This window comes from Lycorma delicatula, chromosome 4, assembly GCF_047948215.1.
Source record: "Lycorma delicatula isolate Av1 chromosome 4, ASM4794821v1, whole genome shotgun sequence".
NCBI lineage: Eukaryota > Metazoa > Arthropoda > Insecta > Hemiptera > Fulgoridae > Lycorma > Lycorma delicatula.
In genome coordinates, this window is record NC_134458.1 from 162,063,515 (window position 1) to 162,078,160 (window position 14,646).

General features: G+C 30.0%; 1 protein-coding gene across 2 annotated transcripts in view; it reads left to right on the top strand.

Moving 5' to 3' along the window:
* The first annotated feature begins 699 nt into the window (after positions 1–699).
* LOC142324039 (ribokinase-like) overlaps positions 700–14,646 on the top strand; it is a 44,320-nt gene continuing 30,373 nt past the window's right edge. Inside the window, exon 1 of one of the 2 annotated variants that reach the window (XM_075364627.1) lies at positions 700–965. The gene's annotated coding sequence lies outside the window, so the exon portion shown is untranslated. Of the gene's footprint in view, positions 966–1,856; positions 1,897–14,646 lie in introns of those variants that run through there. The other variant, XM_075364628.1, reaches the window with a different exon arrangement.

Consider the following 14,646-nt stretch of genomic DNA (forward strand, 5'->3'; position numbering starts at 1 on the left):
TAAAAAGAATTTATAATTAACTATAGTACACCTCTTTAGCACCAGTAGTACCAGACCTACATCTACTTTGGTAATCAATAGTTACCTTAAAAAACTGCAGGTCCAAAAAAATTAAATTTTTTTTACTATAGTTTGGTATAAACAAAGATTTATTAAAATCTGAGACATGAAGATTAAAAACAAATTCTTACTGGGCAATCTGACTGAAATATATAATGTACATACTCCCTTTGTATAAAAACTAGTCAACATATTTATATTAAATATGGGGCTTCATGCCTTTCATTTCAGAAATTTAAGAACAGATGGTTTAGAAATAAATAAAATTAATCCAAGTGCAACCAGTGTATTTTTAAACACTGAATATTGTTTTTCTAACAAGTTAAAAAAAACAAAATCAGTTCTTTCATAACAAAAAAAAATTGTGTTCATAATGTATTCAAATATAAATGTGAATACTAGTATTCTTTCCAGACAAAATGCTGAAAACATGTGGTTTTTGCAAATATATTACTCAAAAACTACTGACATTCAGTAATAAAATTCTTTGAGATAACACGGAAAACTTAAGCACACGTTCTACGCAAAACACAAGCAATCTAAAAATAAGGCAACTCATAATTTTTGGTTAACTACTAAGACGATAAATGAACAACAAATACTCATCCGAGTGCATAAGTGCGTGTACAGTCATCTGATCGGTTAGTCTACGGCAGGGGAAAGACTGTAAGACAAGAATTCCACTATAACAATAACACACCACGCTATGTTATTAGTGAGAAAGTCAAGATGTTTGAAAAATTACTTTAGAAGTAAGAAATCGAACTAACATTACAACCTTCATCTCTATCACGTGCACGAATCAACCGTCTGTTTACAAAGAATTAGGTAGCGAACAGCTGATTTTTTGAAGTTCACTGCTGCCTTAACCTCGTAATTTTGAATTTTAAGTGCTGCAATAGCAGGTAAACAATAATGATTTGCAGTTTTGTATTTATAATCTCATAAGGTTGTACCTATGCTTGTTAACCTAACCAACCTGTGTACAGATTAAATTGTAACTTACTATTCTTATTTTTAAAAGACAAATCATTTTCTCAAATGTATTAACTTGATTTACAAATACTTCTGAATTAATTTATCTGAACAGTTCTTTTTGTATCATTTCTAATCCAAGATGATAATTTTGATCTCCTAATATAACCTCAAATAACATAACTTGGCTTCATACAGTTTAGATTACAGCTGGTCATACGATAATACGCCAAATATAAACTCTTCCATATTATGTACTCTAACATTTGTTTATAAATAAAGAATATTTATTTACAATAATATAAATATTTTTATTTCTGTACCATTTTTCATTACTGGCAATAATATTTTTAATTACGCAAACTTTTCGTAAAACTAAATGGCCCTTAATTTTATATAACGTTCAGTTCGTTTACGCGCGTCTCTATCGTATATTTAATGAACTACTCATATTATTCGTATTATTTATCAAGTACTGTTCACAGCATTTTATACCCTACTACTGAAATACGTAATAATCATAATAAACATAATGAGAAAGATGAAATTAATTTTTATTTCACTTTTCTAATTATGATGTTATATTACGTACAAAAATAACGTACCATAGTAGGAATTTTATTCTGAGATCAACTGATTGAAAAATTAAACCGAGAGAAGATTATACTCTACCGATTATCTAAGATTTATGTTAATGTAATTATCGGTTTTATGAAATGGTGAACGCAGTTTTTGTGTTACTGAGCTTTTATTAGTTCATTATATCATTTCATTTATTTATTGTTTGATTGTTTCCCGTTTGGGTTCCGTGTGGAATTTGTGCTGTGGAGCTATTTAGTTTATATACTGGGGTGTTAAATGGTTTGTATTTGGGTATTCAAAGAATTATTTTGTTCTTTACACTGAAATTCCATATTTTTTATTCTGTTTTTTTTCAAACTGTTTTCTTATTTAATGTGATTTGTTTTTATTTTATTCTGTGAACATAATATTATCTAATCTAAGCATAATTACGATAACATAATAATAAAAATTAGGATATTGCTAAAGCCTAGTCAGGTTTAAAAACCTTTTTTGAACTAGCTACCAAAAATTATTGATTTTGCATTTTATGAATTAAAGATATTAATAAGTATTGTAATTAACAATTACTGGAGTTAATTGACATTAACTTTACTATTAACTACAATTTACTAACTTTTTTTTACATGTAATATTTCTTTTATATAATCATGATTATTAAATTATGTTAAAAAAGAAATCTGATCTGAATAGAATTACACTGGTGTACAGAGAAAACCTTTTCTCTGTGCCTAACATTATTGAAATTCTATAAAAATGACAAAAAGATTGTTATCAGAACACTTGTTTTGTTAAGAATTTTTTTTATCTACCTAATTTTTCAACTATATCGGCATATGTAAAATAAAATAAAAAATAATGTTAACTTTCCTGAAATACAATTACATTTTCCCATTTTATTTGGAATCAAGTACTATTTTTTTTACAAATCATGAGTAGTTACCTGTGATTGCTGTATCCCAGCCAACATTGATATTAGGTCTCCATGGTCCTAATGACCTGGTAAAATCTCTCTTGTTTATTATTAACTACACCAAGATATCCCAGACAGAAGTCAGTATTCAAATATAGAAAATATATTTCTAGTGGCATTTCACATTCCATGGCTAGGACTTAAGAAGTATAAATCTAGTGTTTTATCATTTTATTTTGTCATTTCAAAATCCTTTTGCCACCTCCACAAAAAATCTCCATTCTAATTCCTTTTGGTTTAGCTTTCCTTCAAAAGCAGAGTTGACTTGAGAAAGCAGGACATAGCAAAATAATGGCATTAGATTTACTAAATCCCATCTTACAGGGCTGAAGAAGTTGAGATTGATATCAAAATTTGATATTCCAAGTAACCATCAAAACATTGTTTTTATTTTGATATTAAACATTTTCTTTCATTTTTATATTAAACCTAATCTGTTTTTACGTAAACTGCAATAAATAATTGTTATCATTACTAGACTGTGACGTTAAACTTACAAAAACACATCTTATAGGTATCAAGAATTCAAAAATTGGGTTAGGAATCATCATGAATTGTTGTCTAATAATGATACTTACTATTAGTAGGGAGGAAAAAGTCTGTTTTACATGCAAACCATCTGTACTTGTAACCATATGACTATTGAGTCAGTTGGCAGTTTATAAGTGTTTAGTTCATATTTTTTCTCATGTAATATTAACTTGGTTGCGCTGTGTATATATTTATTGTAGATATAAGAGTATAACGGTAAGATATTTTAATTGATTAGTTCTCTGTAGACATCAAGAAGAGTAGTGGGAGAATTAACATCAATATCTTAATTCTTGATGCTTGTAACTGTTGTCCATCAATGCTTTTAGTTCACTGGATTTTCCACCCAATTTGTACCAATTTAGTTCATTTAGTTGCTTGCAATGATATAACAAAGCCTTTATTTATTTATTTTTCTGCTGGAATGATACCGATCGTTAGAGAAACAATTAATCATTTCTGTAACTAAAAGTACTTATATTAAGTACTGTAAAAGTTAATGAATTTTCAATTGAGCATCATAGCAGTATAACAATAAGTTAATATCAATAATAATAAAAATTACACTTATTGCTTATTTGTTTTTTCTGAAATATATATTTCAGAAACAAAGAAGCAGTAAGTATGATTTTATTATTATTGATAGTAATATATATATATATATATATATACACACACACACACACACACACAAGTACATATATACGTTATATATATATATATATATCTCACGGTTGGAGTCAGATATGAAATTTCTTATAAAAATATTTTTTCTTTGTAAAAGTTAACAGGTTTTTTGGTTTAAATGTTTCCTTAAATGAATGATAAAATTCTTACACAATTTATTATGGATCAATAATTCAAAATAACTCGCACATAGCATGTGTGTCATTGTACAATCAGAATTTTATAAAAAAAGAGATCGAAAATAGTAAATAAAACATTTACACCGAGAAAAAATAACTTGAATTAAATATAGGTATAAGGGAGGCGGAGAGATGACCAAGTTGTCAAATATAGTTCGATAAGTTCAAAAAACCATGCTTTTATCGCAGAGAAACTAAAATTTAGAAAACTGTGTACAAAAAATACGATCAAACGTGAGATATGGACATCCTTAAACACGCAGTCGCATGTATGAGTCTACGCTTACTAGAATACGTGACGTCACCTTCTTTAAACTTATCTGATACTATAAACAAAATAAAATTAGCACAAATAAACTTACGGAAGATAAAAAAGAATTTAATGAAATCTTAGATTACTATATATATACTCCTTTCAGTGCGGCTTCTTTTATCTTAAGTTATTTCTGTCTCTTTTCTTTTTAATATTCTCATCATCTCCAAAGATAAGAGACTACACACATTATTATATTCAGCAAATCACCGTTCACTTTTTATTTCAACATATATTTATCCCATTGTCTTCCTTGATTTGATCTGTTGTTATCTTGATGTACACGGTATTCATTCAAGGTTACAGATTTTCAAATTGCAGTGCTACATTACAAATGATGTTTAAGTTATATTAAATTATTTTTTTTTAATCGATGTCATTTTTAATGCGTGTATTATTTAAGGAAATATATATAAGATGCCGTTTAAGTAGGAATTTATGGAAATTCGTTTGGAGATTAGTTCATTTTTATTTTCCGTTTTATAAACAAACATTTGTATAAACTCTCCGTAAACCGAAGCGCGTATACAAGTACAATGAAGGAACGTATAAAAAATAATCTATGCAGCCTACATAACCGAGGTTATGGGAAAACCAAACGTTGTTAAAATAATAATTCTATTCTTGTGTTCGTTCAGTATAAAGTGAACCGTATGTAGGATTAACGAAAAATTGAGCTTTTAGTGCGGTTTGATCTCTCCTTCGGAAGAACGTTTTGTACAATTTTACGTCTTATTTAATTATTATTATATTTTAATAACGTTTAAAAAAATTATTTCATTAGAGAACTCATTTAATCATCATTTCTCTGATAAATAGATTGGTCGTGAAGGTTCATATACCTAGCCACCAAGATCGCCTGATGTTTAGATTTTTGCATCTGGGGTGAATGATAAATCGATAAAAAAGCACGAACGAAGCGGTGCAAAAAAACTAATGTATTTATAAAATTAAAACTACAAAAATACAATATTTTTTGTGATTAATCCAATCGAAAAACAAAAAGTAAGCATGCAGTCTACTCTAAATTACCTACATCGACCGAGGGATTGAACTAGTTCTCTTTGTTGTAATTATTCTAATACCCGTTTACCGTAACTTGTTTTTATTAAATTACAATAATAATAATAATCAAGATCTACCAAAGCTGAATTTGTCAATTAATAAATATGGTCTGGTGCTTGCTGGAAAATTATTAATTAATTAATTGTATACAAAGAAAAAACTGAGATAATGCTTATTGAAATAAATTCGAAAACTAGAAAATACAACAATCATTAACAAAAAAAAAAAAATATATATATATATATAAATAATATTAATAATTTAAAATCTAAAACTTGATGCACATTTATCGATTGTTGATCGTCATCAGTATACGAGTACATTGACGAATTAGCGGATTTTTTATACAACAAAAAATTAAATACTTACAAAAACAAATTAAAGAATAACAAAAATAATTGTATTAATAACTAAATAAATAATTCTTACGAAACATTATAGTAAATGGATATTTCTAACGTAGTTTATTAAATAAAAAAATAAAAACAAAACAGGACGGAATTGTTACCTTTTCCCGGTACTAAGAAACTGAAGCCGTATTTCGAAAACTGGTTTCTCAAACGATTTCAAGAGTTTCCTTTATATCTGTTCCCATTTAAACTGTTATTTAAAGAAAAAAAGCGGTCGATTAATTTCATTATCGATGCAAAATTTTGAATTTTTGGGAGATTAAGTGAAAATTTTTATTCATATCAAATGATAAATCTATAGAAGAGGGGAGTGAATTTTTTGCAAAACGTTTATCTTTACAATGATGCTGACTTCAAGATCGTGAAGCGCGCACATTAGTAATCGTAATACTAATAAGACTGGATTTAAAGTATTTTAAAATGTTGCTTCAATTCATCATAAAGTATTTGCGAATTACGGGTCAACTACTCCAAGGTCAAAATATTTGCTAACATATATGATAGACAGTTGTACTAAGAGTGTTACCTTTTGTTTTCCGATAGGACTAATAGGACAAAAAGATTGTAGTATTTTTGTAGTTTTAATTTATAGATACATTCATTTTTTGCACCGCTTCGCTCGTGTTTTTTTTTTTATCGATTTGGCAATGAAAAGAATCAGGTAACAACTGTCATTTAATTTCCTTTTTTTCTCTTAATGTTTTCCCACATTTTTTGATTCTTTCTAGGTGTTTTTATCTTCTTTCTTGAATCCATTTTCCTTCTTTTTTTTTGGAGGGGGTTTGTTACGAAATCCTAATGTATTTTTATTATTTTAAACGTATTGCTATTTCCGGCTGAGATATTATAAGAAAAACTAAAATTGTGCCCTTGTAATTTTCAGAATTGGGGGTAAAAGTAAAAAAAAAAATAATAATAATAAAAAAATAAAAATCTTTGCAAAGATTTTTGGCTGAAATTTTATATATTACCTAAACGCTATATTTTTTGTTAACTAATTAAAACAGCTGACAACACAGTTGTTTCTGATACACGGTTTACACACACAACTTAATTAAAAATATTTATAATTTTATTTAAATATAATATTTTTTCGTTTATTTAATTCTAATTAAAGCGTGCGCACGCATACCGTATTTAATTCGCGCGGTTATGGCGCTACTAGCGGTGACGGTCGGTACTAACTAAACTGATGTATTTTCACAACTTGCTTAGAAGAAATTTCGCTTGCACGATCGGAAGCTGGTGTAGCCGCGAGGCTTAACGCACCAGGTACTGAGTCGACCGGGCGGTCGAGTTCGAGACCCAGCCAAACCAAGTTACATTTTCATTTATTTAATTCTACCGCTCACCTATGTTGTGATTTCACAACATAGCAGACGACTATAACAACATTTTTTGGGGTGGGAATGTGATTTTGCAAATATTATTATTTTTTAATCGTTAACAAATGTGCTTAAGAACAATATGACCTTAATTAGGCGAAATCTCGAGATACTGAGGGTGACCTTGCTCTACAACCTCACTCCGTTGACCTTTTAAGTTAAAAATTTTATGGCATCAATGCCCAAAACTAGAAGCAATCTGACCAAGTTTGGTCAAAATCGGTCCATTAGCTCTGGAGATGTAAGGTGATTTAGAGGCCAACACCAGACACAGGTACATATGAACATTAACATCCCGAGAATTTCCATCCGGTTTTTTGGGTTCCTTAGGTATCAAAACGTCAAGATCCGATGAAAACCGCATATGCCCAAATTGGACAGATTACAATATTTCTAGAGCTGTACGGGAAAAGTAAAAGCCGAAAATGAAAATTTCACAAATTTTCCCCACTTCCTCGACAAATCTGCGCAAAATATTAACATGGTAAATGTCCCATACGCAGATGTTTGTTGACAAAGTTTGAACAAAATTGGTTCATCCAGTTTGAGTGTATGTTTAGCGAAAATCTGTGTGACATATATACAGTACGTTCATAGTATTAATGTACGATTAATACATCAAAACATCGATGTATGTAAAAATGTTTTTGGGTCACGATGGACTCCTTAGTTTGTGAAACGTTAAGATTTGACAAAAAACCGTTAAAAAATGTTTGACTGATTACTATATTTTCACTTGGGAAAGTAAAAAAAGACTTCATCCTTAACGTTTATTTTATTTAATAAATGTAGATAAGAAATATTAATTTTGCATTTTTTAATTTAATTTAGTTAATTATAATTAATCTCCATTATCATTTTTTTTAAAATTATTTAAATACTATTTAGTCGAAAATAATTTAAATTTAAAATAAATTTAGTTAATAAAAATATAAAGGGTTATTTTTTCTGTAGACGGAATTTTTTAATAGATCTTCATTTTTGAGTGTTTTTAAAATTATGAAGGTTAATCATATTTTTAACAAATTCTGGAATTTGATTCTCCAAATCTGGGTTAATCTTGATTAGGTATTTTAATTCTGTATCCTCATTTATCCCATGAACCGACAAACAACCCGAGAAAAAATTTCAATACTGTTTTCCTCTAAAGATCCTTTTTTTCAATATTTATTAAAATTTGAGAAGCGAATAAAAAGTAAGAAACTCAAACACATAAAACGATTCGGTTTCCCTTACCTTTTTACGCTTTAATTATTTCGATTAATAAAAATCTTAGCAAATATTTTTTGATATTCCTAGCATTATTTTTCAGATTTTTATTTGTGGGATGTATTAAAAATATGTTCAATACGGTCCTGGCCTCTTTCTTTGATAAAAAGTACCATATTTTGTGATAACTTAATAAAATCGTTGTTTTATAACAATTATAAACCGGAAAGGGGATGATTATTCGAGTAAACTATTTAAGTGTTAAAACATTCATATCTCTCACCGTTAAGAAATCCTTCGATTAACAAATAACAAAGTATTACGATATACCAACAGTTATTTTTTAGACGAGCTAAAAAATATGAAAAAAAGAAAAAATAGAAAGGGTCATTTGAATATAAAATCTTAATGACGCGTTAAGATGATCTAGTCCCGCTTTCCACTTTTGAATACTTTCCTTTTTAAGGAAAATGTGAAGCATATCCGCATTAAACAAAATTAAAATGACAGAAACAGTAACATAAAATTAACAGCAAATACTGCTGCCGCATTCTTATAGGATAAACTTACGGTAGGTGTTAGCGATCTACTCAATAACAAACTCCATGTTTGATTTTTATAAATTTGTCATCGTAACTATTACTTCCTACGTAACAACTTATTATACTTGCTAGTGTTAATGTAATAACAATTATGTAATTGTAGAACGAAATTTAATATGTAAAATAAACGATAATTTCTAATTTATTCTAATTATGATAATAATAGGTTTACTGATCATTAATTAATTAATTCTTAATGAATTAATTGTTCGTAAATATATAGAAATTTTATTCTCCCGGTTGTGAAAAAATAATCTACCTTTTATATCAATGTAAAAAGAAAATCAGTGAAAGTATGCGTTAATATTGTTACGTATCAGCGAACTTAAATCGCCGATATAAAAATATTATAACAAAATATTATAATATTAAAATTACGCTATGTTGACCACATTTAATTAAATAACCTTGTTTTATTTATAAAAACGAAAATATTTACACTAAAAAAATCCTTTTTGTTTATTTCAGGAAACATAAATGCGTGTTTTTTAATATACGGGTGTGTGTGTGTATATATATATATATATATATATATATATATATATATATATGAAGAATATCTTCATATACATAAAGCATTATTATTCTTTCATGCATCGATGTGTCAGTTACAGTACTTTTATACTTCAATAGTAATTTTTTCTATGAATTTTTATATATTGAATTATCCTTGTTGGAGCGTAATAACCACAAAATATATATTTTTCTTAAGAATGTAAAAGGTGCATGTGTGTGTGTGTGTGTGTGTGTGTGTACGCGCGCGTACAAAACAAATAAAATTTAAATGGTAAACAGTTGTTAATATATTTTGAGGTTTTATAAAAATAACATAATTTTTTTGATCAGAGAAAGTTAAATTTATACGTTGTTTCCTTTATCATCTCATTGTCTCCTAAATCAAACGGTGTGCCGCACCTAATGAAGGTATTCTTCGTGAGACCGATCCTTAAATTTTTTTAATCCTAATATTTTCTCATTTAAATCATCGATAAATGTTACGTCGATCTGCCGATTCTTGTTCACTAAATTTTTCTTTACGACAGGTTTAAGTTAAATAAAAGAATACTAACGAAATTTATACCTTTAATTCTAAAATTCTACTTAAGGTTTTACTAAAACTTTTTTCTATTTTTACTTTCCTTGGTATCTACCTTCCTGGGTATATTTTATAGCTTTATTGGTACTGCAACAGCTTAGCTATAAAGGGAAAGTATAGCGATCAACCAACATTTTGGAAATCAGGGTTTTTTCAAACGTCGATGTCAAGAATTCCTCAGTCTAAAACCAGAAAAAAGTTAGAAATTTTTAAAAGGTGCATTTACGTACGTGTGTGTTGGCCTGTAGTTTGATTTTTATCTCCGACTGACTCAACATAAATTCTTCGAAAATGACTCAAAAACTTTGTATATTTGGAGCATTTATGGAATTAAATTTTGGACCATATTGAAAAAGGGTGAGGTATTTTTACCGTTTTCAAATTTTGTCTTTTTGAATAGCAGTCGTAGAAAATTGAATTTTAGTACTGTTATTAAGTTTAAGTGCTTATCAAGTTATTTAAAACTGCAAAATTTTAAGTGAGTCGTATTTAGGAGTATTCGATTATTTCTAAACTGTATTTGTCTCGTATTTTGAAAACCCGTTGACCAGCAAATATTTGGTTGTATGTATCCCAGCTTCGGTCTGATTTTTGACCCGTCGGAGAATACGGCATCGCGGAACCCATATCTTTTTTTAACAAGCAATAATTTTTTTACGTTATTGAATAACATTGCACCAAATCGGGCTGATTTACTGTTGTAAATAATAACTTCAATAAACAAACTTTTAAGCCTCCCAAAAACAAGGAAACTGAATAGGATTCGTTTTTAACAAAAATCGTTTTTAAAATTTAATTTTCAAGACTGAAAATCTAATTGTATATAGTAATGATGACGATTACACGGGAATTTAAAAAAAAAAAAATGGGTCTAAGGGTTTTAAATGAATTAAATTTAAAATTAAATTCCGATTTATGAATTAAAAAACATTTTTGAATTCTTTATAATCTTTGTTTCAACTTTTAGCTATTATCGAAAATATTGTACGAGGTAGTTGTCGAGCAAGCGAGTCAAATGGGAACCAGATTTTTTACGAAAAATTTTGATTTTTTTTCTCAATTATACTTTTAAAACTGCGTAATTTTAAGATAAAAACCTAATTTAATTTCGGGGGGGGGTTTAGGATCGGACCTAAATATTTTTACTGAACATTTTGATAGGTTTCGTAATTGTACTTTAATTTATGCATAATTAAGGTTTTAATGTTTAAAAACCCCACGGTGTATGAAATACATATCTGTCATGAGCAAAGTCGGAAAAGTTATGCAATCTTTTGTCGGATTTTTTTCCAATACGTCCTCTTTCCATAATGTGATGTTCAAGATAATTTTTATCGATCGGCGTCTGCATATCATTTTTAAACGCTCTTATTTAATAAGATGAGAGCGGTAGTTAATTAAAGGTTTATATATTATGTTTAATAGCATTATTTGAATATGAAAAAGGGATCATTTAAATTATTTCTTTCCGAATTATACAATAAAATTCTTTATTGAAAGATTTAATGATGGCATGGAGATATCGTCGGACAAAAATATTGTTTATTAAGAATAATAAATTTATAACAAAAATAGTTTTTCTTGTAAAAGTATTTGATGTGGATATCACATGACTTCCTTGTACGCCTGTTAAATTACATATACATATTTTTTGCTGCACTTTAATTGAAAGTGAAATACGATCCTCCAATTCTTTAATTAAATGGAAAGTTACACAATTGCTGAAATATTAGTTTTTATTAACATCAAATATTTATACAATTTATATTCAACAATCTTACATGAAATATTAGGATTGAGTAAAATTCCCTTTATTACTCGTATTACTAGATCAGTATTATTCGTATCTTCGTGAGTTGCTGATTAACAAAAGTTTCAGATTTCTGGTGCTTCGTATAAATAAAAGTTAATAATAATTAAATTATTCCATTTAGTGAACTCCTGTATACTGGTTAGAAATGTTAATTTCAACCTTACGGTGTAATAAAATACTCAATTTTTGTTATTGGATTATTTGGTGAATAATGAAAAAAAAAAAGAAAAAATCATACAGGAAAAAGAAAGATAATATGAAGAAATATATCTCAAAAAAACTACAAGATGAATATGAAGAGGAAGAAAATATTATGAACAAAGGAATGATAAAAAAATTAAGAGAAGATGACAGATATAAAGAGGAAGAAAATGTTAAAACCAAAGAAAGAATAAGAAGATTAAGAGAAAAAGATAAATATAAAGAGAAAGAGAAAGAAAACATTAAGACCAAGGAAAGAATAAAAATATTAAGAGAGGATCATGAATTTAAAGAGAGAGAAAATTTGAAAACTAGAGAATGTGAACACAAATTAAGATCAGAAGAGAGATTAAATCAAACCAAAGAACGATTAAATGATTGGCAACCAATGATTGGTTGCCAATCATCATCAACCATCAAATGATGATGATGGGAGAATATTGTCCGACAATATCAGAGGAGTAATGAACTAAAAGATAAGAATATTTTGCAATTTATTTAAGATGGGGGATGTATGCCTCAATGTGTATGTTACTGTTGTGAGGGACTATTTTTCAGTCACTCTGTAGTTAACATTAATATAGATAAAATTAAACAGAAATTCCAGAATAATTAAATAAAATTAAACTAGAAGATCCAAAAATAATATGATTCTAAATTATAATTTTCAAATTTAATTAAATTAATTTAATATAATATAATAAAAAAAAAATATAAAAATTTTTAATTTAATATATTATAATATTAAATAATCAGGTGTTTCACCAACTCTATTACATATACAAATATATAATAATGCCTATTAAATTGATACCGGGAATCAGTGTTTAGGTCCAGCGGTCACTGGCCGCTCGATCCCATCTTTCCTGCCATCTATCCAACAAGGCATCGGAGTACACCTCCTTCTCTCCAAGAGCTCCTCTATTTTCAAGTCTAACGGAGGGATACCAGATATCACAAATATGGCTTCAGCCGACACCGTTCTGTAGCCTGCTGTCAATGCAATGCGCCGCTGAACCCTATTGAGTGTCCTACTATTACAGTCCACAGCCAGGGCATCATCACACCATACCGGGCACGTATAAGATGTTATGAAGGTTATCACTCCCGCAAGCAGCACTCTTTTCTTCTGTCGAGAGCCTACAGTATTCGCCATGACTGAAGATAGTCTTGGCACGTCTTCTTCCTGCCACTCGCAATCATGGCCTCAGTTTTTTCATCCGTCAGACCTTTGGTTGATAGCCAGTCTTTAATCAACCATATAACATCTCTAGCTTTGACGGACAGTCCATCTACTGTCTTGTCAGTAATCTTTGCTGCTAAATCGTTCGCATAGGCTACTAAACTGGCGCCCTCTGGCAGATCCTTCCTGAAGAGTCCATCATAGACGATGCAACACAGGAAAGGCCCAAGAATCAACTCCAGCAAATACCTCTTTCCACGATGAACCCTTCTCGACCCTCCGTTGAAACCACTACTTCTTTGCCATGGAGATGAATTTGCACCATGCGCGCCAGGTAATCGGCACACCTCGGTTGGACAATTCTTGCATATTAGACACCATCTGGCGTTACGGATGTCCAAGAGAACAACCATGGGTGTACGCCTGGTGTGTCTGGAACCCGCATGCGCTTCTTCTATAAGCATCTTCACTCTGTTAAAGGCACCGACGGTTAATCTGCTCTTTCTAAAACCAAACTGGTGGTCAGTAAGTTCCCCACTTGCCGTCACCACCTCCTGGAGTATACAAAAGTACTCCCATTAACTTGTCCATGGTGTTAATTAAGGAGAGCGGTCTATATTTGCCAGGGTTATCATCCTCCCACCCGGCTTTTTTAGTAGCACTAATCTGGATCTCTTCCACTCTGAAGGTACACGTTCTTCTATTAACAGGTTTTTAACAGCCTCTAGCATTTTAAATGGGCCAGTCTCCACCAGAATCTGGACCGCTTCGGTTAGAATATTATCTGGTCCTGGACTTTTCCTCTCCCTTAGTTTATCGCTGTCACAACGCAGCACGTTGAGAGTAAAAGGTGGGATATCCACTGCTGCGATTTCACTCCGAGAAAAATTTTCTTCTTTAGGAAACGGTCTTCGCAGTATGCGCTGAACTTTCCACTGTTTAATAGGGTGGGGGTGGCGTTCTTCCAAAATGTTTAGTTATGATCTTATATGCGTCCTCCCATGGATCTTCATTTAACTGCTGACATAGCTCTGTCCACCTTTTGCGCTTGCACTCTAATATCATCTTCCTAAGAGCTTTACGTGGGGTTAAATAGTCAATCTAGCGTTTTCTTTACCAACGCCTTGCCTTCTACATCAGTAACTTCCTTTGGGCCTGTATCTCAATGGTACATCAATAAACTTTCCGAATTCATCTTAGCCTTAGCCAGAGTCTTAGCCGGTGTCTCCTCGCAGGTCTCCTTCAACACATCTATAAGGGTCTCCGCAGTGAGGGTGCCTCCGTTCAGTTTTTTCACATGAGCAGACCTGATGGAATCACCATCAGGTCTGGTCGGAATCGCCTCAATCCCTCAATTTTTGGTGGTATAATTACAGGAGTGT